Source organism: Lepisma saccharinum, chromosome 13 (assembly GCF_977018435.1).
Source record: "Lepisma saccharinum chromosome 13, izLepSacc3.1, whole genome shotgun sequence".
Classification (NCBI taxonomy): domain Eukaryota; kingdom Metazoa; phylum Arthropoda; class Insecta; order Zygentoma; family Lepismatidae; genus Lepisma; species Lepisma saccharinum.
In genome coordinates this window covers 16,801,371-16,827,782 of record NC_139241.1, presented here as the reverse complement: position 1 = coordinate 16,827,782, position 26,412 = coordinate 16,801,371, and the positions used below count along the sequence as shown (strand labels likewise).

The following is a 26,412-nucleotide window of genomic DNA, read 5'->3' as shown; positions in this document are numbered from 1 at the left end:
GATACACTCCAGATGTTACGGTGTCCTCACAGAAAAAGAATGGTCCGATTTTTCTGTCATGCAGCAGCGCGCACCAAACATTCACCTTCGGGCTGCCCATGGTCGACTCCCTCACCTCATGAGGGGGCTCCTTACCCCAGATACGCACGTTGTGTGTATTCACTAAATCACTGACACGAAAGACCGCCTCGTCTGAAAAAGCAACACGTTCCAGATAGCCATTATCAGCGTCAATGCGTTTGCCGTCATTGGGCAACAAAGCCTGCAGAATTTGCACTTTGTATGCACGAAACAGTAAACGTTTGTGTAACACATCATGAACAGAACTTTTTGGCATCTGTAATTCACGTGAGGCCGTACGCACGGATTTCTTCGGATGCGCACAAAAACCACTCTGACATCTACCACCCTTTCGTCTGAGGTTGATGGTCGGCCACTTCTCGGTGCGTCAGTAACAGATCATGTGGTCTTGAATTTGTCATATCACGACTTAATGCTCGTACCATCGGGCGGCACCTTTCCGTACGATGTTTGAAATTGTGTCTGCACTGTTTTTTGTGACCTGCTCTCCTGAAACCACAGGGTACACTCAGCTTTTTCCTGATTTGTGTACATTTTCGGTTTGCTGACACTGCTACACTACTGCAACGTTACAGAAACCTGAAACAAAAATTAATAGTTTCAGAACATTTTGGTACCGTTTTTTCATGTCTATGTTGCATATAGCGGATACAGTTAATTTTTGTTGTCCTACAAAGACTTCTCGGACACCCGGTAGTAAGGATTCAAGATAAAACAAATTTTGAAAATTTAATATCTAATAAAAAAGAAAGAAATTAAGTACAAAGGCGAAGTACAAGATCCGTGGCGGGGAGTTTAGCACAGTACTTTACGACGCTAGGGGTCCCGGGTTCGAATCCCGGCCATGGGTATGTGTGTTATTTGTGAATGTTCCTTCATCAATTTCATCGTATTATTACTCATCCTCATCGTCAGGCCTCTTCGATGGCATCGTCGCTTTGTTATCAAGAGGTCCCGGGTTCGATACTCGGTGGAGGCACATAATGGTTTGGATCCCACTTTAAAATTGTTGGTCCAGTCCCCATCAGCCTTACTGTGCATAAAGTAGACTTAAAGCACCAAATCAATCAATCAGTCATCCTCATCGTCGCAATTAGACGAAAGTGGAAGAAAACAAAATAACATTACGTCCGTGTGGGAGGGATGGGTGTGTTGAAAGGGAAAAATCGCAACCAGCGTGGGAATGTAGATAGAACACCGCCATGCTCGAGACCTCGCCCATGACCTAGCTGGGCTTTCGCTTGAGCAGCGAATGGGAAGGGATGAGTAAGCAAGGCACACGCACGCATGGAAGAAACCGGTTTTTTGCCGAGCTAGACCCTGTTGCGATTACCAGTGGCCGACTGGCGTGTTATGTAACATTGGCGCGGCTGAGAGGCCGCCCCCTCGATCCACGCTGAATGGAAGCTTCGCATTGATTTTGTTGTCCGGGCGAGAGTCGCGCGTGAGGCGATAGAAGCCAGCGATGTTCCTCGCCCAGAGGGAAATTTCCCTCTCGTATTCCCCCAAAATTCACTTTTCGAACGTAAAATTCCCTCTTTTACAAAAAATAACCTATCGCAAGATTTCGATCTGGGAGGGTATTGGAACCATTTTATGGGATGTAACGTAGCAGCGAATTAAGGGATTTATGAATAAATTTATGGGGCGCGCGGTTCACGAAGAATTGATTGGTACCTTAATTGAGGTGGATAAATCTTGTACTTGGTTTTCTTGCTCGATTGATTGACTCAGTTTATTTTAATTCGCTTTTCTGCCACTTTTGGGTAGTCGTGAAGATGAGTAGGCTATAATACGACATGAAATTGACGAAGGGACATTCACAAATAACCAGGGTTGTTAAATTTCCAGGAACCCATACGTTCTAATGCGTTCTATTGCATGCAGTACCGAAACCCTTTTTCTCGCACAATTAAAATGCGGTCCAAGTTACGTATTGTTTCATTGAAAAAAGGTTCGTGGACCGTATTTAAATTCATCCGGATACGGTCCAGGAACCTTTTTTTTCGGATGAATTTGAATACGGTCCAGGAATCTTTATTCCGGCTCAATTTAAATACGGTCCAGGAACGTTGTTTCAATGAAACAATACGCAACTTGGACCGAATTTAAATTGTGCTAGATCCGGTCCTTAACTGGAACCCAATAGAACCCATTAGGATTTCTGGGTTCCTGGACCTCTAACAACCCTGGCTTATATTCCACAAGAAGAGAAAAATCAGAAGCAACGGTGAGTCAGGAGAAATCACTGGGAGAATGCATTAGTTCAAAAAGCCTATTTCTTGCACATTTCTCCCTTTTTTTCCCTTTCCTGTACTCTCAGACTCCACAATTTCCCGTTCGTGGGAAAAATCCCTGCCGGGAACCTCACTGATAGAAGCTCCACTACAGAGCGAGCGGGAGGATCGTGTTCGGTCGCCAGTGCCTGCAGTTACCTCAACGCGTGCTAGTGCATTAGTGCCGGGATGGGTTGGTCGCCGGTGACCTAAGTGCGTGCGCGTGTGTGAGTGTTCCTAAGTGCAGCAGCGAGCGTAGGGGGCGCCGTCGACACCTGATGCTAGGGCAGTGAGTAACCGATGGGGTGGATCCAAGTGCCGTGATCCTACAGGGTGAGAAAGGTTTGGTTGGTAATTTCCCTAACAGCGTATGTTGCTAACGTTTAAGTGCGTGTGCAGGAAAAAGAAACATTACGTAAGCACGTGCGCTTGCCTTGCATACTAACGTGTGCGCGTGGAGCAACAGATAGCGTTACTTATCAACTTCTCAGTTCTCTGTCGGGCTGTTGTACAAATGTAGGTCATTGGCCATTGTTGACCTAGATAGGGAGGGATTTGATTTGCCGATTTAGCACTTTACTTTAGGACTGCGAGTTCGGAAACGCATGGTTTTGCAAAGGGGGAGTGGTCAGCCGAACCCCCTCTCTGTAAACTTTTATGATGCATTTCAAATGAGAAAAAAAGCGTATTTTTTCATAGCTGGTAACAGTAAAAAAAAGCTTAATTAATTTTATTTCAGCAGAAAGACAAGAGAAAAATATGAGTTACTTTGAAAAATGGAGTGTAAAATGTTGAAATCAACTCGGAAAGTATTGTTTTATCACTTAATCCAAATAATTATTGTTCCGTTACTTTTCGGAAATTTCTATTTCGATTTATTTAAGCCGTTTCCCAACTTAGTAGCAACAGTGGGTTTTTAAAGATGTTCTTCAGACACTAAGACAAAAGTGAAATATGAGAAACTTACTTTCTTTTTAAAATCAGAAATGCAAATGCGGCACAATCTTATCTAGGCTGCGAAAATATCGAGCTACGGGGCTGCCAAACTGACGTGTATGTGAGATGTGAACGAGGCGCGTATAAGCTAATCAGAAAACTATGCATTTCAATATTTTAACGGCATAAAATGTGAAAAATTAAAGAAAAACTCTTGTGTCAGATATTGATACATTATGATGTAACGAGTGTAAGTTTCTCTCCGAAATGTCTTTCCATACAATCAGAGTTTGAACTATTAGTTTATAATAATTATTATTTGATTACTATTTCTACGATCAAGGGCGGCTTAAGGGCCGGAGACTGCCCGGAAATCGCCCTTGGAGGGCAGAAGGGGTTGGCGCTAAATCCTCTTGAGTAGCATCAAAAACTTATTGCTGGTTATACAAGCGTGGCTATTTCAATTGGATTTGTGTAGACAAAGGTTCATTCAAGTTACTCTGCATAACATAATAAGTATATTGGAAAATTATGTAACAATTTAAAAGAGATTACTTTGATATCATTATGTAGGTATTAAATAAATCCATACCTACAATAAACGTGTTCTTTAGCAGTAACACAGTGTATAAAAAAATAAGGGTGTTATTTTCCGTCGTTATATCCGTAAATATATAACATGGTTATGTTTTTATTGGAGGGTGGTGGAAAGATAGGGAGTCGCAGTGTAAAAATTAGGCAGTAGGCGCCAAAAATCCACCTCGCCCGGATGAAAATTGATTGATTGAATTAAAATTGGTGGGTGTGTCGGCACATATGGCCATTTTGCATCCTTCATTGTGTGCGGGGAAATATCCCCTAACTCGAGGGTTCCCAAACTGTTTCGTTTCATGGCGCCCTTACTGTTTCAAGATTTTTCCGCGGCGACCAAGTCTGAATGTAGCCCTATCTAACACTTGCAACGCTCAGTTAGTGTGGTTAAAAAAATTAACATATTTCAAATTCAGAAACATTTTACACATAAAAAAGTACTAAACAAGCGCATACATTGGAATAAGTGTCATTTTAGTGAACATTTCGCGGCACCCCTGTAAGCCATCCATGTCGCCCCAGGGTGCCGCGGCGCACACTTTGGGAACCGCTGCCCTAACTAAAATCCTATCTTAAAATGTAGAGAAAGTTAGAATTGCAAAGAGTTGTAAAAGGACCTGCACGAGACAAACACAACACATTAAAAACTAAGAATAAAGTAAAAGCTTCCTCACATACAATGGAAGAGACTAGCTCTTCTCAAAAAGATAAAAACATTTGATTAAACACTGTCGTCATCTCGCAACAAGTATGACAAAAGAAGAGTAAAAGTTTTATCTTGAGCGGCCACTGCCTACCATGGGCGTCCGGAAGGGGGGGCAAGGGGGGGCCGCGGCCCCCCCCTGGAAAACGAAAGTCAACAAAAAATTACATATTTCACACATATAATTTAATTTCAGCCACAATAATGTGTGTTAATTATTGCACGAACATGATAAATTCAAATTTAAGCAATGTTTTTTGAGGGATGAACACTATTATTGGGGAAAATATGCCATGTTGCCCCCCCCTGGAAAAAAATACCTTCCTTGCCCCTCCCTGGAAAAAATCCTGCGGACGTCCATGCTGCCTACTATTCCTTTCTATGTCAACGTACTGTGGCCCTCCCCGCCCCTCTAATATACAAATTCCTAGCGACGTCCATGCATACGAGTATCTTTATCTTCGGGAGATAAGATTGTGTGAAGCATTTCCAATCCGTAATGCTCCGATTACAAGTCTAGACTGAGAAAGCGGAAGTAGAATTTAATATTCCCGCATCAGGTTCGCAGCCTGGTAGAAGGCACTGATTGTATTGACGCATTCTGAATAATACATGGCGTGCTACTGTTTGCAACGGCGTTGTGGAATGTGCAAGTTGTTGCCGATTTCGGAACCTCATCCTTCGCTTGTTTGACTTGTGGAACTCTTAGAGACGCGTGTTGGTGACGTATACGTACAGTTAATGTTCACTCATGTAGTTTATGCCCTTCGAAATAAATGCTGCGAGGCCCTGAACCATGGCGGAACATCTTCACGTGAAATGTATTTGTGACTTGTTTTGTTTCGCTTGGTAACCCATTCAAGGCAAAAAGATACGCGTATGTGCTGTTTTAGCTAGCTAGAAGGTTATAAACTTACGCGACTACCTGGCTTTTTACGCACTTTTAATTATCTGTCAAGGCACGTATTCAGAAATCTCTCCCCGATGGCGTAGTGGTAACGTCTTCGCCTTGTAATCAAGGGGTTGCGGTGGAGGCATAAACTGTAGGTCCAGTACCAAATTGCCTTTACGTGCATAAGGTTGACTAAAAAACAAACTGAAGAACGTATTCAGAAGAGGAAAAATGGAAGACAATTTGCGGAGAGTCGGCGAAGAATTAAGGGAGAGGGACGTGGACACTCCTACGTTGTCCCCCCAAGGACAATGATACACCATTTTCTTCATCTAACCGATTAAAATTGTTGAACCTAAAAGCAAGACTTGGAACCAGCTAAAATGAATGAATTACTATAAGAAAATATATTCTGATTCCTCTTCCTCCCCACCTCATCTCACATATTGCAGCATGGTGCCAAAGTGTAAACTTTTTTTACATATATTTTATAAAAGTATATACATGTTGAATTGTATGTTTCTTTAAGGGAATATAGATAGAAAAAATCTCAGAAATGTTGATGGCGCGATTCGCACCATTATCTCCCTGTAGACACCTGTGCTCTCATAAAATTGTTTAAGAAATAATAGTGAAAAGGAAGCTAAAAGAAAGAGAGAGAGAGAGAAGGAACAAATAAGAGAAGATAAATAAATTAAAGAAGCAATAGAGAAGAGGAAAGGACATAAATAATAATGGCGAGAGAGGTAATGAAAGAATGTAGAGAGGGAGAGAAGAGAACAGAAATGATATTGAGAGCGGGATAAAAAAGAAGGCAAATAGGAAGCTAACAGGAGAGAGAAAACAACAAATATAGAAAGAAAGAAGTGAAGCAAGAAGAAGAAAGAACAGAAATAATAGAGAGAGAAAGAGAAGGAAGAAAGAAAGTAAAAATGAGATAGAATAAAGGAGAAACTCGAGAACCACCATCGACAAGTAAGCGAGACTAAATAAATGGTTGAAAATCTGTAAAGGCCGGACAGAAAAGGGGGAAAAAACACACACACACGCACACACACAAAAGGAATTAGCAGTTTTTCCATACTCCAAGGTGCCCTGTGGTTAACGATGGGAAAGGTGTATTCCAGTAGTACGCTAGGTTGTAGTTTCATGTCCATAATTGTTTCCTGTTACTTAATATTTCCACGTTGCTAGTTTTAATTCCGAAATTACACAATTGCATGTACAGCACCTGCAATAAAAACGGAACACCTAGATCCTGAAAATTTTCCTTCCCTGCAAAGCGTTATGTGTGTTGCTGAACTACGGCGATGGTAGAAGTTTTCATTAAAAATTTGGTATTAAAATAATTTATTCAGTATTTTCTCTTTCCGATATTCTATTTTCGTAAAAATTCAACATGAATAAATAAAATTCCTGCTGACAAATGTGTTATTACTGTAAGATTGTTTTGATCGATTGATACATAGTGGGGTAGGGAGGATCTTAACCCGTTCCTTTAATCTGTGCGTAACGTCAGTATCTTGTATTGGAGGAGACGCCTATGATCAAGCGAAGAAAAGTGTAATTTACAAAGTTTTCTCAAATCGCTAGGTGATTCAACGTGGCAGCGAGGTCCACGGAATTGATTATTCAGGATTCGAATCAATGAACTCCGTCGCAGAATTTCGAGGTTCGCTCCCACGCCAAAATAGAACTAGGCATTATGGGAGTATGTGTTCACTTGACGACGGAATCGGAGCTGTTTATCTTTTTCCGTGATATCGGTTCAGTTTTAAATTGCTGGTGAAGTATATTGTGTGTAGTTGCTTCTCTTATTTGTTGTATTATTATTTTGTTTACATAATAGGAGTTGTAATACGTATACAAATTTTACCTTAATGGCTTTTATAGTGCCAAAACCATCACGTAGAAAGCAATAGGGCCGGGCCAGTTTAAGAAAACCTTATATACCCGGCTCTCACATTAAGAGTGTGATGTAGAAAGCTCGATACATATGCGCGCGCACGCACGTTTCCTTTCATATCAATACAGTACCACATTTGCAATTGGGTTAGTTTACGCCGCTTTTCTGTCACTTTCAGCTAATCGCGACGATGGTGGTGAATAGTGATGTGATGAGATAGATGAAATGACAATCGCAAACATATGCGGACGATACAACACATGTCCTACACGTGATTATACTGGATGCAGCTCCAGGCGCCAGAGCCTCGTTAGTGGAAGGGAGGTTGACATTTGGATGTACTACGTAGAAGGGTCACCCCTTACAATCCACCCCTCTACATATGAAAATGCATGAATATTTCGGTATTTCAAACAAAGTAACGTTTTTGTTAGTTTGTTGTTTGTGAAGTTGAACAGACCGTGCCTTGCAACCAATGAACCCCACGTTCGATTCCCAATGGTGGCACATTGCACAGTGGTTCCGAGAACACTTTAAACTGTAGGTTTTGGTCCCGTTAGCCTGCAAGTCTCCTCGATGGCGTAATTTCGACGTTGTCGCCTGTTGATCTAGTGGTACCGAGTTCGATCCCCGGTTGAGGTACATAGTGGTTCGGATCCCACTTTAAGCAAGTCCAGATTAGCCTTTATGTGTGTAAAGTGGACTTAAAAATAAACGCAAAGAAACTAACCCGGTTAGCCATGTCTGTACGTAGAATGAACTTAAACGAAACTTTATCGACCAAATGCTTCTAATACCTCCACATTTTTAAATTGAGTTCGCAGCTTATTTTTTTAAAAAAAATATGCTTTGAAAGAAGCTGTTACTTAATTTGTCAACTTCGAATGAAGTTGGAACAAAACGAAATGAAGGCAGTTGCGTGGTGATATCAGTCGTCATAATAGGGTGCATGTTATTACGAAATAACGATTATGTATTTTTATGCATCATATAACATTCAAATTTAAATTTTCAAAAACTGTTGCGTTTGGTAATGGACAGGCAGACTGCAGTGGCGTATACTGATTTGACCTAGTTTACCGCACAAATTCATATTTATTGTATGTATTAGATACACAACCCCCTATCTAGATGAATTACATACACCAATGTCGATGTTTCGGTGTCAGCCGATACCAGTGGTATCGGAAAGTGTCGATTGGAATTGAGGTATGAGTTTACAATACCGGACCACTCTCCAATTTCTATGAAATTTCGCCTACTTACTAATTTCGGTGTCTTGATGACGTATCTGTAGTTTATATTTGGCGGTCACTTATTAAAATTGTACATTTACGTGTAGAACTTGTAAAATAACCTTACGATTTACCACGGTGATTGTCCATACACAGCAATTCGGAACCATCTTTCTTTCGCAATTCGTTAATGGTCTTCCTTTACGCACAACAATCTTGCTGACGTCAGACGAGGAATGCATTCGAGGTTAGGTTCCATTAGCATAAATACAATATATATATATATATATATATATATATATATATATTAGCTAAGAGAACTATACCTTGTCTTGCCTGTTGATTTCTTCATGTTGGGAAAATGACGTCTTCCGTGGAGCTATTGTTCTTATGGTAGGGTTACGTTACGTTAAGAAATCATAGTTTATTTCGTTTTTTCTCGATTTCCATACTCGACCGCCAATTATAACATACAGATTCGTGATTAGGAGTTCACAATTAGTTAGTAGGCGAAATTTCATAGATATTGGAGAGTGGTCGGGTATTGTAAACTCGTTCCGGAATTTATTTACCGATACATTTCCGGCATTTTGCTCTTTCATAGACTTTACAAAATTTCCGTGCGACACTTAGCGGAGTCTAATTGGAAATTCTGCAAAATTTTGATTTTTTTTTTATTGTGGAAGAGTTTTGTGCGGAAAAACTGAGTTTTGTGATGACAGACATTAATTTTATATTCTGATTTTAATTGTTGAATATTTTAAAGCAAAAATCTTGGTAAATTGATGCAAATAAATAGAGTAAAATACTCACCCACTACTATTAATCAATATTTTGAACAACTTCTAATTATTCAAGTATCGGTACAAGTATCGGTGGGAATAGGTAAGAGTATCAGTACCGGTTCAAAGTGGTATCGGCTCAGCCCTAATATAATAGAAATAGAACAACAATGCAGGAATGCAAGTAAAAAAAAAAACACGGGACCGACGACTTCAATTTTTCCGACAATTTCGATATTTCCCTTTTCACCGAAAAGTGGACCTGGATTTCCTTTCGTGTACCTGCCAAGCTTCTATTAATAGTTTTTTTTTAATAATATGTAATGAGCAGGCCCCGAATTTTGATGACGTCATCTTTTCTTCCTTATGTAGTATGCATTGCTCTTAAGTATTATAATCCTGAATACGAACCTATTGGTTACAGAAATGTGATTGTTTATTGTGCATTTTTTGGTCATATTTTCTATTTTTTAAGTTTTATGTCATATTTTCAAGTTTTACGTCATCTTTTGTCTTTTTTAGTGTTTTACGTCCTTGTATGTTCTTTTTTTTGCGTAATTGTAAAAAACAGCAATGTAATTGCATTACGTTTCACTCACTGATTTTAGCCAGGAACTGGTATTTATCGCTTTGTTGTCGGTAACAATTAAAACAAGAATTCTATCGCCACGCGATTGTAGGAAGAAAGCAATATGCCGCTCGACAATGCACATGTTGAAAGTCGGTGTCTTGACTACTTATTGTCACAGCACGCTTTTGATTCGTTATTTTCACTGCCACACTTTTCGTTGGTGAAAGATTTTCAGAGAGGAAAGTTTGTTTTTATGTTTTCGTAGTTTCATTCAGCCATGTCTAAAGTAAAGCCGATCTATATCGTGTCATTTAGGAAGATTGTATCTGAATCAGCGTGGCTACTCACCGGGAATTATGCGTGAATTCTGCTTGAATTTTTCTCCGTAGACGTGAAAAATTACAACTTTTATTAATCCATATCCTATTCAAATTATACATGTACATGTCTTTATAAATGCCCTGAGGCATGTTTTTCAAAGTTGAGCTTTCATTTTTATCTAGGAAGGCAACGAAAGCTGTGTGAAAAATAGAACAATTCTCTCAATCCGTTTTCTTTGTTACTGTCCTTTCCAGAACAATCTGACAGATGAAAGATTATTGCAAGATACTCGTATCTTGAGGTTGATTAGGTAAATTTGAGTTTGACAATTAACATTTTTTTGTAGATTTTTACATCTCGTAACATCTGTGACTTCTGTTTTTAGATGTATTTCTAGTCTGATTATGTGAAATTGTAAACAGTGGCGCTACCACAGGAGGGCAGAGGGCATTGCCCCCCCAACCTTGGACGGAGATTAGTTCAGGGGGGCAAGGGGGACAAATATTGACGGCCAAGTGTATACCTGCAGGGGGCAATTACCGCCCACAACTTCAAATGTTATGGAAATAAAAATTATTTTCGTAAAATTTTCTTGATCGCTTCGCTCGCAATTTCTGATTTTGATAGTCTTATCAAGTTTATAACCATAGCTAGAGGGCGGCGGGAGTCGGGCGTGGGCGCCGAACGATCTAAATGAGAAAGTTGCAAAATTGATTGATTTGTGGTTTTGAGTCCAATTTATGCACAGAAAGGCTAATCGGAACTGAACGTGCAGTTTAAAGTTGGATCCGAACCACTGAGCCATGTGCCTCCACCGGGTATCGAACCCGGGACTCCTTGATCACAAGGCGACGATGTTTCCGCTACACCATCGGGGAGGCACAAAAGTTGTGAAAGAGAGAATGCATTATTGAAATTATTTGCGTCCTATTAAATCAATATTGATTTCAGCCTGCAAGAAATAAGATCCAAAAATGTTCTTCCTCGCTTCGCTCGCATTGTATCAATGTTCTCCGTAATGCATTGTATTGTAAATTACCAAACAGAGAAATAAGACTTGTCTTAATTCATTTTATTTTAAATGCATGAACAATTGTTTTGAGGAATGGGAGCGTGCACATTTGAGAGACAATTTATGTAATTTTTGCTGTTGGTTTTTGTGAGAGGGATGAAATGGATGTGTAATGTATTGAAATAATATATGTTGCATATAATATGTATTAAGGAAACTTTGAATACATACACGATTTAGTGTCCACGTCGCTCCATATTGCATATATGTGGAACATATATCGTCTATGAAAGTTATACATGTTAATGTAAAAAATAATTATATTTGGAATGCATTTTTCAAGCATTTTCTTTCTCAAAAGTACTTTGTGTGCTTGTTTTCCATTACTAATGTGAAATTGAACGTGTTGAAAAATAATTCAAATCGTTTGTTCGAACACAAATGCTTTAGCACCAACTTCTGCCCCCTTTTTGCATAATTTACGAGGGTAATAACTTCTTTGGTACTACTACTACTACTACTAATAATAACAATGTTGGTCTCGTGTTCGAATACCGGCTTGGGCATGGATGTTTGTGAGTGTCCATTCATCAATTTCATCATATTACTCATCCCCATTTTCGCAAATTAGCCAAAAGTTGCACAAGAAGCGAAGTAAAATAAAACAAATCAATAATAATAATAATAAATAATGTTATAATAATATTATTAATAACACTATTATTATTATTAGTAGTAGTTTTATCCTGGCACTTGCCCCCCCCCCCCCGCCCAGACAAAAAATCGTGGATACGCCTCTGATTGTAAATAGAAACTCGGGACCTTAAATTAAATATTTTAATTATATTACGTATACCGTTTAATTGAATTAGAATTTTTGGATGTTGGAGTCACATAGACCTTTTATTTTATATTATTAAGATATTTGTGTGTGGATGTTGAGAGGCGGTAATACGTAAGGTTGAAATAGAGAAAACATCTGCTTAAATTTTTGGAAAGTGCGCCTTGAAAACCGGGAATTATACTTGAATTGTGTCATGATATTAGAGTAGCCACCCTGTGAATTCGGAGATGTTTTTTTTTCCTACGGACGGCGAAGTATTATTTTGTAAGTTTGTAATATAATTAAGCCTTGTTTTCATAATAGGACCTCTAAAGTTGTTGACCAAGGTAGTTTATTAAGATTTAAAAACACATTACATGTAACGTTTCTACCCAGTATCAGGGTCTTCCTCAGACTAAGAAAAGTTCTTAGTGTGAGGAAGACCCTGATACAGGTTTGAAACGTTACATGTAATGTGTTTTTAAACCCTAATAAACTACCTTGGGCAGCAACTTTAGTGTTTTTATTTTGTAAGATGTGCGTAACAAAGGTATCGCCCGAAAGAAGTTTCACAGTGCAACATGTGGGTCGCCATATCCATGACAGTGCAACTCGCAAGTAAGAACACATCCACGCAATGATTACTGCAACAAAGTATATCTGTGAAGGAGTGTTGTCCGACAATAGGCGTTCCCTCACTTTCGAGAACCTTCGCGTGCGATTGTTACCTACTGCAATAATTCTCAATTCGATTTTTATACCTAAAATTCATCCTTGTAATTTCAGTTCTAACGTTACAGAAGTAAGAACTGTGACGAACTGTCATATACCCTGAAATAAAGACAAAATTTTAGTAATTTTTTAGGTCATTTTATAAATAATTTATCAGATATTTTTAGGTCATCAAAATCCGGCCCCTGGATGAGCGTTTTCCCATATATTAAAGCTAAATGTACAAAAAATATATTATTATCTCAATAGGGTTACAATTAAGCCATACAACATTTCATTTAGAACAATATTAATACAAATAATGACTTGATGCCCTATGTGGTAAAAAAAATATACAAAAGCTACATCTAAGGAAAATGAGATGAATTTACATGAGTATACAGTATAAAGTGTTCTATAGTAGCAATGAAATAATGAAAGTTTGAGAGTTACACACATTTAGAAGAAAGGAAAATGTAAGGGGGTTTGGGTATGAGCAGGGCCGGATTAAGGTGGGTGCTATTGATGCTGCAGCATTAGGCCCATTCTTGAAATAGGCCCAGATGAAAATTTTCCAAAAGCTGAACAGTTTTCTTTTGCTATATTAACCTGAAAATAAATCTTAGAATGAAATTTAGAACCCCAATTTCGGACGCCTAGACACAGCGTAACTTATTATACAGTTGGTATTATTCTTTGCGCTGTGACGTAACTATAACGTCGTTGTGTTTGTTGTTCACCGAAGATTTCAAGCATCAGGCCCAATTTCGTCTTAATCCGGCCCTGGGTATGAGTGTATATGAAATTAATGTTGGAAGTACATGGATGAAAATTTTAAAACATATGTGTGTGGTGGAAATGGTGGTGGTGGTGGAGAGGGGTTAAACACTGAGAATAATATTACTGGAGTTAGAATTTATATGCATGTGAACGTAGAAGACGACAGAACTGCGCTTTGCTGGTACTGAGTTTGACCTTCGTCGGGAGTGAATTCCAGGTTACCGCTGCTAGGTACGAGAAGGACTTCTGGCCAAATCTGGTTTTCTTAGGTTTGGGGATTACTAGGTCTCTATGTAAGGACGATCTGGTGTTTCGGGGCTGAACTCAGAGAAAGTTGGTTTATCACCGGTAAACGCTGTATTATGGAGAATACGCTACTGATAGATTGTTTAATTTTAACTGTGTAATATTGTAAACTTTACGGAAACTTCTAACATTGTACTCCCTCTGTCCCATAATTATTGTCCGGTATACCTTTTTTTTGTCCCATAAATACTTGGTAATCGGCTGTTCGGTATTTGTTGCTCGTTGCGATAAGGTCACGTTGTTCCTCTTCACAATCTTGAAGACTGATCTACTGTGCCTCTCCTCATGCGTGTGGTTTCCATCTGCCTCTTCATCTGTAATTCCTGTACTACCATTTTGGCATACCGGACTATAATTATTTGACAGAGGGAGTAATTAGTTGCTCTCCATAGCCCAACAGTTCCCATAATAAGGTAAACCAGAGGTTCTGTGTTCCAGTTTTAGTTATATCTGTTATTCTATTTGTTTCATATCAGTTAGGCGAACTCCCATTAAAAAACAAAATTCCAAAGTTAGAATACAATACTGCTTATTACTGTTGTTATGCTGTGAAACTAGTAATGTTGCCAACAAGTTACTTTCGAAATTTTGTGTGAATAAAAGTGGATAAACCTTGACCTGTACAAGGATAGGTTGAAAACTTGCGTTGCTGCGGCAGAAACCTCGGGTTTAGATATGTTAGTGTTGCATAGAAGCAAGGACAGTGTACGTCAAGGTGCTTTAACAATTCTGAACTTTACTCAGTTATAATGGCCATAATACTGAGGAAAATAGTTTAGAAATCCTTGATTTGCTTCCTTATTCCGCGGAAAAGGTACACAAGGACACCGCATTCTTTCGGTGAAACATGTGCATTTTTCCACGTTGCAGTAATTACAAGAAACGATTGTAGTGCAGTCTTATTTTTTAAACTCTTCACCTGAAAGTGATCGCGCGCTCTGCTTGACGATTCATTTATTTGAACTTTTGCTATAATGTATTATTTTCGCACCACTTGATCTGCATGCACCCCAACCGAGGAACAAATCAGATAACGCCTCCGAGGCAGGTAACGGAACCTGATTGGATGTCAAGCCACGTGCTCGCTTACTCTAACATTTTGGCGGGAAATAGTCATACCCAAGGATTATGACTTATTTGTATTACATATTACGGTTATTTTAAGTAACATGCTTATATATATATCATAAAGATTCAACATGATGGTAATGGAAGTATGACTTTTTATTTAACTTTCTACACATACGATCCGTTTAAACATTTTTGAAAGGAAGTTCAGCCATTCGGGGACTAGAACTCTCATCACCTTTTCTCGGGAACCCCTCTATCACTTCATGTGCATGACTCTGTATTGCATTTTATATCAGATATCTGGCAAAAGTGCATAATGTTTAAAGAGGACGCTGATTTATTGCACAAAATTACATATTTTGTTTGAATTTTTGTATTTTATACCACTTTATCTAATCGCGACGATGAGAATGAGTTATAGGTAGATGGAAATGACTAATGGACACACACAAGGCTGTGATTCGAACCCAGATGACGTCTCGTTGTGATCAAGGGTTCCTAGGTTCGATATCCAGTGGAGGCACATTGCACAGTGGTTCAGATTCCACTTTAAAATGTAGGTTTAGTCTCGATTAGCCTATGTGTGCATAAAGTGGACTTAAACCAAAAACTCAAACTCGAACCCAGGAACTTTGGTGGCAAGGTAAACCACTTAACACGAACCGGCATTTTAGAAAATTGTACCATCTATTTTGTAATTTTGTAATTTTCATTGATTGAGTTTATTTTACTTCGCATTCCTGCCACTTTTAGCTAATTGCGAAGATGAGGATGAGTGATGATATGATGAAATTGATGAAAGGACAGTTACAAGGAAGGCCCATGCCCAGGCCAGGATTCGAACTCGGGTTTCGTAGCGCGCTATTCTAACCACTCCGCCATGGAGGCCGGCTTATTTTGTAAATCGTTGCTGTGTTCCCTTTCTTGAGCAGAGGGGTTTATCCAGAATTTTCCATCTAGCGGGGTGTAAGCCAAATTGTGGTGGTTGATGGGGAGGGAAGTTTGGGTGTGTGTCGATAAATCACTGATTTTACACCCAAATTTGAACTGATTTTTATACTTTCAGACCTGTTTAATGAGTCTTCCCTCGTATTAAAAGGAACTTTCTCCGGTGAAGGTTAAAGTGGACTTAAAACAATAATTCAATCAATCAGGGTGAAGGTTTAACTCACTCATCAGAAATTTTCCCGGAATATTATCTTGAAGCATTTCTAGTGTATTTTCTGTATCATATCAATGTGTGAAGTACAAATATTGCCTCACTATTCTAAAAACAACAATACTTGGCTAACTTAGGAAGAGCCAGATAACATTTTTATGTGGAGCTTGATCTTACTGCCAGAAAATGACGTCATCATTTTTATAGCCCATTAGAGGATAGGAGAATGAACTTTTCTCCCATTATCTGTATTGCACGGGTAGATCTTTGTGTTGCGCTAAGTTAGATGAATCGATAAGAATTGTCTGACAGCTCGAGAATCGTCCTTCTGATGATATTTAACCCTTAACTCGCGACGTGAGGTCTGTATGGTTGTTTTTCAAACTGATCGCAGTTGCTTGTTTCTTGAGCTTCTTCTTAATGCCGCTTGAGTAAACATTTTGTATGTTTGGCAAAGAAATGCAAACTTAGTTAGTGGCGCCAATTTTTTATAAGACTGGGTGGGCTGAACTCTGATATTTATTATATAATTATCCAGTAATATGTGTCATAAGTAGGCTGAGGCCGTGTCCGAAAGGTGCAAGACCGTACTTGAAACAAGCATCCTCCGAGAATGGTTTTCCAGTTCGGTCTTGAAGTCGTGGACTGGAAGTGAAAGTCTTTCGAATTGCACTTCGACTGCAGCGCCAAATACGATCAGTAGATAAAACTGAGGACACGTTGTTTACCCCGCGTTTTAAACACCTGTTTTCCACCATAGAAATCACATAGCATTTTCAAATGTTCTTGTACAGACATTTCCACACATCAGAAGAACTTTAACGAACAACTTGCTGGCCCATAACATATATTTAACCTGTGTTGCTGGCTTTGTACGGCCGCGTCCGAATCGGCAGCAGATGTCGGCTAGAGCACCGTTCCATCCGGGGACTCATGCTACCTCCGTTGTCCGAACTGTGATGGAGTCGGAGGGGAAAGGCGAACGAGGCGACAGATGCACGCTCGAACTCGCTGTGGCCCTGCGCTTGTTTGCTATATTACATTTTCCGCTGTGCGGAGACAACGTTTACTGAATAGACGATGTAAAACTCAGTGATTCTTGGACATTTTATCGATAAAACTGAATGTAGAAAAATTGAAAATGAAGAAATCATATGTCACATTTCTAATATTAGTAGTAAATAGGTGGAAATCATTGAAACGTGTGGTTTGCGTCTGCCTTCTGCTTCCATCCTGTGCGCCTGCGCCATAGAGCGCGGTGGGTGATGTTAGGGGCGACACCTGGAGGGAAAAGTGACAACCATACTGCAAGGGACATGTAGATTCGGACTACTTCGACGTCAGACGAAAGCAACGGGAGAGAACGGGACGGAGCGCTTGCCAATCCGGACACGGCCTACCTCCGTGATTTCAAACAAATGAATAACGAGTGCCGAAATCACGTGTTCTAATGAGCAACGATCTGTGCTGCGAGCTGTGCACTTCTGAACTTGGCGCTTTCGAACTGTACTGGGTGACGTCACTTCTGTCAAGACCATACTTCAAGTCTGGACTTTGTACCTTTAGGACACAGCCTAAGGATTGGCCCTAAAATATCCTTTCTGCTACTTGGCCAGAAAATGCAGGTTTCTATGTTTCAATGCTATTCCACTCATTTCTGAGAGAAATATATTTGGACGGAGACGATACAGATGCTTTAAAATTATAATAATTAAAAAGTTTTTATTATTATTATCATTGTGATTTCTATTACTAAGCGTCGCTTTTCTGCATCTTTTGGCTAATCGCTTCGATGAGAATGATATTAATGAAGGGAAACTCACAAAGAACACCCACGCGGGGATTCTAACTCGGGACTCCTGGCATCGTAACGCTCTGTGATAATCACTTTTCAGTTAAAATGTTGTTCAAGATATGTATTAAGATGAGTGTCTAATTAGGTGCATCAATTTACCAAGATTTAAACTTTAAATATTTCAGAATTGCATCAGAATATTAAATTACATGATACGTTATCCCAAATTCAGTTTTTCACACAAAACTAGTGCGGACTCGAAAGAACCTCGGAATTGCAAGTAGACGTCGTGGAAACTGTATCACGGCATTTTTTGCGTAGTCCGTGAAAGGCCAAAATTCGGAAAAGTATCGGCAGGTATCGGTAAATAAATTCCAGCCGATACCGAAACATCAGCCATAATGTTGCTTAACAAATTGTACGTTTAGTTTTGGTTTGAGTTGGTGTTTTAAGCCCACTTTGTGCACAGAAGGCTAATCGGACTGGACCTACAGTTTAAGGTGGAATCCGAACCACTATGTGCCTCTGCCGGGTATCGAACCTTGATTACAAGGCGACGACGCTACCATTGCGCCATCGGGAAGGCCCTGAAATGTACGTTTAGGCGGTTTGATAAGATTAATAAGATAACGAGCTTAATTACAGTTTACATTAGATGGCATCCGAGCCTGCTGGCTGGTGATTTCACTGCACATCATTTCCGGTCCACGTCTTCAATTGTCCCTCATAACATGCTTTAGATGGAAGGTTGCTTGTCCTATATACATGCAACGTGAATAGCAATGTTTGAAGCTGAGGGTCCGTCATGGCACACTCCAGGGGCGGCTCAAGATAAAGTTTTCACCCTGGCGATGTGAATCCCTCCCCAATTTCTACCCGCCTAACTTTCCACCCTATTCCCCCTCACTTCCCCAAAACATGACCATGTTATGTTTTTATAGGGTTTTAACGAGGAAGAATTATAGCTTTATTTTTTAAATACCTTAACTATTACTGTTAAAGAATGCGTTTATTGTAGGTATGTTTTTATTTAATACCTACATAATGATATTAAAATTACAGTAGGTCTAATCTCTTACCTTCAATTCATACATGATATTGCAATAGGATGTACATATTATATTATGCAGAGTAACATAAATGATTTTAAACCCAAATCCAACTCTTCTTAAACTTATATAATCTGAAATAAGATTTTGGCGTTACTCAAGAGGGGGATGCCCTGATATGGCGCCCCCATACCAGGTAGTGTTGCCCACGAGACGAGACTTTGGCCTGTCTCGTCTCGTGGAATTGCTGTGAAATGCTGTCTCGTCTCGAAAATATTCGTTTGTCTCGGGACACATGATCAATCTCGTCTCGTCTCGAATTTTTAAAAGCCTGTCCCGTCACGTCCCGTGGGCAACACTAATACGAGGAGGGCGGCGCCCTAGCAGTCATCCCGCCCTTAAGCCACCCCTGCTACATTCTCTGTTCTTTAAATAAGGGGTGACTTTCGCAGAAAGCAGCCAAACGCCAATCCGACTTCCACGTTAATACACCCCGGTAACAGCAATCTTGCAGCCCAACGTGGCTCTGGCGTTTTGACCTTACGACAAATTGGGTTTTGTGTTGCCTTTATGTGTGCTGAGGGCCCATTTATAAGCCTCGGCTTTTAACCTAGGTAATGAATATTAAATCATCAGACACACATGTTGATTTTAGTTATGCTAAGGGGTTTGGTCCCATGTAATGTGTGGGTTCAAATAGCATATGTACTGACGCACCCAAACTTTTTATTTCAATTAATCAATTTTATCCTCGAAGACAGTGTAGTTTTAGTTCTTGTATCAGTTTTAAGAATTGAGCGAGAATGGTTTTAAGACATATTTTCTTTTTTTGTTACTTTGTTCTTGTCCACAGTTTTACTTTAGTTAAGGGAGGTTTCTCCGTATTGTGCGACGGGCAAAAATAGCCTATGTGTTCATGTGCCTATAACATAAAAATCAATAAAGTAATATTTAAATAATGTGTCAGTCTTTACTGAGGTTACTTATACGAGGGTGGATCATTAAGTATCGCACAACAATTTTTTAAAAAAGAAGTTTAATAGGTAAGACAACATAAATTATGCACAATGAAATCACATCTTCTAACTACATTTCGACATAGGAGCCAAGTCTTTCAACACATTTTTCCCAACGTGGCACTAGTTTCAATATACCCTGTTCATAGAACTCCGTCAAATTGGGAATACAGCCATCTGCACACAACCGATTGCACTTCCTGATCGGAATTGAAGCGTTGGCCACCTGGGAATTTCTTCATTGGGCCAAACAGATGGAAGTCTGAAATGTTGAACCACCCTGACAAGGTTGAGATAGATCCGCCGGTCGTTGAGAATTGCCTGCTCAATGGCTGTAACATTCCGTTCCGTTGCAGCTGTTACTGGTCGCCCGGAACGTGGCGAGTCAACAAGGTTCACACGGCCTCCTTGAAAGAATGTGCACCACCTGGAGATGTTGCTACGGTCCAAACAGTCTTCCCCATACACGCCCAACATATCTCTGAGAATTTCACTAGGGTTTTGTCCTTTCGCCCACAAAAAAAGAAATACAGCTCTTTGCTTTTCACACGTTGACGACAATAACATGGGCGCCATATTTGTTAAGTAGTTCATGCTTCTGCCGCAAGAGTTATACCTGATCGAACAAATGTCGTCTCTAGCACGAACTTCGAACTATACATCTGTAAAATTTCAACGGCCCAGCCACAATAACATCGCGTGAAAAAATTGTTGTGCGATACTTAATGATCCACCTTCGTATATGCGAGTTTATTATGTGGCACATTCTTCTGGATATAGCCCTCAGCAAACTCGCGAAATAAAGTGGATAGTAGGCCCGTACCCAGGGGAGGGGCCATGGGGATCCCCCCCCCCTCGAGCCATGAAATATTTAAATATGAACCTATAAGAAACCACGTAAATTACATCTTCAAATTTGTAAAAAATTCAATTTTGTTCTTGCATAAATGAATGTGTGTGTGTGTGTTGTGTAGAGAGCCGGGAAGTCTATAGTTTGCAATATTAGGTAGTTTTAGTGTCATAACTATTGATGCAAGGCTACCAGTCGTGGCGGCGATTAGGGGGACTTGATGCACTTGTCCCCATACTTTTTCAACTTTTGCCCCTGCACTATGATAAGACTTTTCTACCAATGCCCGATTGGAGGCAGATAGTGGTTCAGATCCCACTTTTAACTGTAGGCCCAGTCCCAATTAGCCTATATGTACATAGATGTTGGACCAAAACAAAAACTCAAACGTTTCTACCAAGAGAAAGTAAATTCTTTGTCTCCCATTTTTGGCATCCAATCTCAGCTATTGACTACCAGATGAAAATGTCTCACTTTTCTGTTAACTCACATTTAGAGTTCTTTATTGCAATAAGAATTGCTAATATGTATAATTTAATTTATAAATATATTATTTTCTAAACAGAAATAATCGTCACGTTCATTGGTGCTAGTGTAACAAAATGAAAGAAAATTTGAAAACATTGTTAATTTACGGAACCCGGAACTATTCGAATACTTGTGAGAATTGAAGGTAAACAATAAGCACTAAGCTGTACGCCATGTAGCAGCTTTTGTCTGTAAGTGACTGTGTGGCTGATTGTCGGGATGAGGGATCGGTCAGTTAATTATTTTTTTCGTTTCTTTGCAACTATACAATTGTACGTCTAAAGCTGTAATACGTTCAGTAAAATAGTACCCGGAATTTGGCTGGTAAAAGTTCCACATTGGAGGTATGGAGAATTCATTTTGTCAGCACTGTACTGAATGACCACGCAGAGGGGTAGAGTAATCTATCCATCAGTTTGTGCACAGCAGCTGTTTACGTTAGTTGTGTTGACGAGTGTTCTGCGATTTGCAGAATGGAGACAAATATCGCCCAAAGAATTTGTTTGAAATTTTGTGTTGCCAACGGACTGTCGTGTGCTGAATCGTCGAAAACACAAGCGTATGCATGGTACAAGGCTTTCAAGAAGGCAGAGAAGTTGTTGCTGATTTGCCCCGTTCTGGTCGACCTTCCACGTCGACGACTGACGAAAACGTCGGAAAAATCAGGACAATGGTGCTTGAAAACCAGCGTGTGAATGTGAGAGAGGTTGCTCGTGAGCTTGACATATCACACATGTCCGTTCACAACATTTTGACTGATGTGTTAGGCATGAAACGCGTCATGGCACGACTTGTTCCGAAGGAGCTGAATTTCCTGCAAAAAGCACATGGCAGGGATGTTGCTGAAAACATGATTTCGCGAGCCTCTAGTGACTCAACCTTCATGAAACTCATCATAACTGGTTATGAGACATGGGTGTATGAGTATGACATGCAAACAGGTCAACAATCTTCGGAATGGCGCTTCGAAAATGAACCAAAATCCAGAAAACCACTCCAAAGTCGCTCAAAAATTAAGGTCATTCTCATTGTTTTCTTTGATTATCGTGGTGTTGTGCACTCAGAAATCCTTCCAGCGGGACAAACTGTGAATAAAGAGTTTTATGTGACCGGTAGGAGGCGTCTGCGTGACCAGAGTTATGGAAAAACAATTATTGGATTTTGCAGCACGATAATGCGTCGTCGCACACGTCGACTCTTGTTTGCGAGTTTTTGGCCAAAATCTCAACAAATGTCCTCGCCCAAGCCCCATATTCTCCAGATATGGCTTCGTGTGATTTTTTTCTCTTTCCGCGACTCAAGTTACCACTTCGGGCGGTTTGAATCAATTTAATCCATTAGGGCTAAAGGAAATTCGCAGAAGGAACTCAGGGCGATACCGTCTTCTGCGTTTGAAAAGTGTTTTGAAGACTAGGTTAAGCGTTGGCATATGTGTGTTGCATCTGATGGGTCCTATTTTGAAGGCGACAAAGTGAATGTTGACGATTGACCACGTATTTTGTGTTTTATTCACAAATTCCAGGTATTTTTTGTACGTAGTGGTATTACCATAGCATTGGTGGTCACATCTAATACTCCAACAGCATTTGTCCGACCCCCGTTGTAGAATAGTTAGCACAGAGCGCTAAGACGCCAGGGGTTCCGGGTCCGAATCCCAGCCTCGACACAGGTGTTCTTTGTGAGTGTGTTCCTTTATCAATTTCATCATATCATCGATCATCCTCATCGTCACGATTAGACAAACATGGCAGAAAAGCAACGCAAATAAATAACCCAATTCAATGAACCCCACAGCATTTCTGATCTTCAATGTGTTCCACATTTTTATATCTACCTCCTCCCTCTTTAAAAACTTTTGGCCAACGACCTTATAGAAACACAAATAAGAAGAAAAAAAGGAAATGCAAGATTAATATAAGTATGAAATAATATTGACCATTATTAATGGAAAACAAGAATTAAAAATAAAATATAACATTTACTCGGTCGGTAACGCGTCTGACTACCATGCTCAAGGTCCCGGGTTCGATCCCCGGCCGGTTCAAATCCGGGAACTTTTCTAACGTTGGAAGCGGCCCCGGCGCCCACCCAGCGTCGAATAACATGGGTACCTGGGGGAAACCCTGGGGGGTAAAGGCGGTCAGGGGCGTGATGCTGATCACATCACACCCCCACTCATGACCGGATCAAGAAAGTGTGGGGCGTTACCCCCACACCCCCTATACGCCTTCATGGCATGGTGCTAAGCACAGGGGAGCACTTTACTTTTTTTTTTTTTTACCTTTTATAAAAACATTTCAACTATTTTGTAATTTATATATATATCTGTCCCCTCCCTCAAAAAAATCCTGCGGCCCTAGGGATAGCCATTTCTTTTCTCCTTTCGTTTCCCCTTCACCCCCGGCTTGCTTCGTTCTCAAAACTTCAACAACGTTAAATATTACCTATCTACTTTCGCTGCGTACAGTTTTCCCCTTCATGATGAAAAAAAAAAACATTTGACACAATAAATGTGAATGAAAGATGTGTTTAAAGAACTCCCACATTTTGGCAACGCAAGGGCAGGATTGCATGGTAAAGAGCTGATTGCAACGCCCACGCTCCTTCCGATTGCTTACGGCTGGAAAAATATTTCGGTAAGTGTAACGCCAGGGAGTGGAATTGGTCACATGGAGGAACTGTGACAGGTATTAGAAAGAAGTAAGAACAATAATAAGGAATCCAGCAGTGGTAGCCGTTGAGGGTTGGACTCGTCATCTCGCCGACGGTAACAGGTTCGAATCGTGCCACGGGTGTTCTTCATGAATGATCCTTCATAAATTTGATCATCACTGATCTTCATCGCGGCGATTATCCAAATGTGGCAGAAAAGCAACGCAAAATACAGGGTGCTCGGAAATTCCCCTTACAAACTCCTAGGGCAAGTAGAAGGGACTGATTAGACAATATTTGGAATAGGAACCCATGTCCTACAACCATGACAATGTGTCGGATGTGCCTGTGTTGGTATGCAACCGGGTAGGCAGTACATGACGTCAGAAGATCACCTGATGGCACGTGACGTCTACAAATTGTTGCGTTCCGCTGAATAGTACAATGAATAGTACGTTTCTTCTTTGTTCCGTTGGCGTTGTTACTAAATAAATTTCTTTGTATTATGGACTGAGTCACACGTCATTCACTTCTATACCTTACGTAACACCTCATTTGACATGGTTGTAATAAATGATTACACTTTAGGTCATCAGGTGATCTTCTGACGTCATGTACTGCCTACCCGGTTGCATACCAACACAGGCACATCCGACACATTGTCATGGTTGTTGGACATGGGTTCCTATTCCAAATATTGTCTAATCAGTCCCCTCTACTTGCCCTAGGAGTTTGTAAGGGGAATTCCCGAGCACCCTGTATAAAAAAATACAAAAATAATACATGGGTGTTACTAGTGGTGTATCCTCAAAATTAGACCTGGTTTACCGCAAGAATTCTTATTTGTTGTATATATTTATCATTCACTCCATCTAGATGAATTAGATCTAATAGAAATAAAACACCAGTAAACAGTAAAACAGAAACAGGAGTCTGACAACTTCAAACCTTCCGGCAATTTCGATATTTTTCATAAAATTTCCCTTTTCACCGTAAATTGAACCTGGATTTCCCTTCACGTATCCTCTGCCAAGCGCGGCACAAAAACCGAACGGAACAAACTGTTTTCTCCCGTCAATGATATTTCCACCGGTGGAATCTTAAATAGCCACCCGGCCACTTTTCCTTCGGTCCTGCCCGTGTACAATCGGGGAGGAAACCTCATCATCAGAATGATGCGATGGAGAGTGATCAGTGGCGTACGTAAACCAGCCTTTAAGTTATTTAAATAATTTACTTAAATTCTGGTTTAAAAGCTTGTTGGATAATATACAGGGTGTTTCCGTGACCTTGATTCAAACTTTCAGGGTGGATGGAGACTGACTCAAGTACCAATATGAGATATGGAACCCCTGTCCGGAAACACCATTATAAAGTTATGAGCCAAAACTATTTGGGTCTTCTTATGACAGTGGAATAAATCAACTGAAAGATGCAGAAGGCCGCCATTTTGAACAATTATTGTAACGTTTTCGTCGTAGAGTGCTCCGATACACTGTAGTAACATCCATATTACATCTACAAGCCGCATCTTTGAGTTGTCTTATTTCCCTCATATAAAACCCCAAATAGTTTTGGCTCATGTAATATGCGAGGAAAGTTGATTTACCGGCGGTAAACGCGATGACGTGGAGAATTGGCCACTGGGTGTTATCTTCATCAGTTTCACCAAATTCATCCTCATCGTCTCGGTCAACCAAAAATGTAAGAATAGTGGCGCTACATAACAAAATGCGTACAAGCACAAGCGAGCGGGGAACAGTTTGTGGAGAAGTGAGAATTCGCCACTATGTCCCATCAAGGTGGGTAAGTTAACAAATCATATGAGGCAAGATGATAAACACTTCTCAGATAAATTTAAACCTCTGCATATCAGAAATTGGAACAGCGTAATTCACTAAATATCTTAACGACCTAGCCAAACTGTGAATTACTATTGCTTTCTAACATGTGATCATTAGCTGTTTCAGTTATGTGAAATGCACATGGCGAGAGTATTTTGGAAATATCCGGGCTGAGAAAGATTCATTCAGAATCTGAACTAACGTTTTGAAAACAGGAAATTACGTGTGTGCTTATTTCCAAAGGTACTAAAACCAACGACAAACCCATCATGCCTCCCCCGTTATATACATGTGTATACAAATGTTCAGAGATCAGAACGCTACATTTTAAAAGTAGCTTCGCTACAGCTACAGCTACTCTTCCAAAATGTAGCTTCGCTACAGCTACAGCTACATTTACCAAAAAGTAGCTCGCTACGCTACTCCTGTTCGCTACTCGCTACTTCGCTACTTCTGCATAAGAAAATTAAAAACAACCACATGGATATTCAAAAGAAGCCTCTAGTATGATAGTTGTACTTA

The 26,412-nt window shown here is 40.0% G+C and overlaps 1 protein-coding gene across 6 annotated transcripts in view; it reads left to right on the top strand.

Moving 5' to 3' along the window:
• Positions 1 to 26,412, top strand: part of LOC145997188 (oxysterol-binding protein-related protein 2) — a 284,976-nt gene that overhangs the window by 187,316 nt on the left and 71,248 nt on the right. Inside the window, exon 1 of one of the 6 annotated variants that reach the window (XM_083133911.1) lies at positions 2,487 to 2,690. The exons of 4 other annotated variants lie outside the window; for them this stretch is intronic. The gene's annotated coding sequence lies outside the window, so the exon portion shown is untranslated. Of the gene's footprint in view, positions 1 to 2,486; positions 2,700 to 26,412 lie in introns of those variants that run through there. One more of the 6 variants, XM_083133912.1, reaches the window with a different exon arrangement.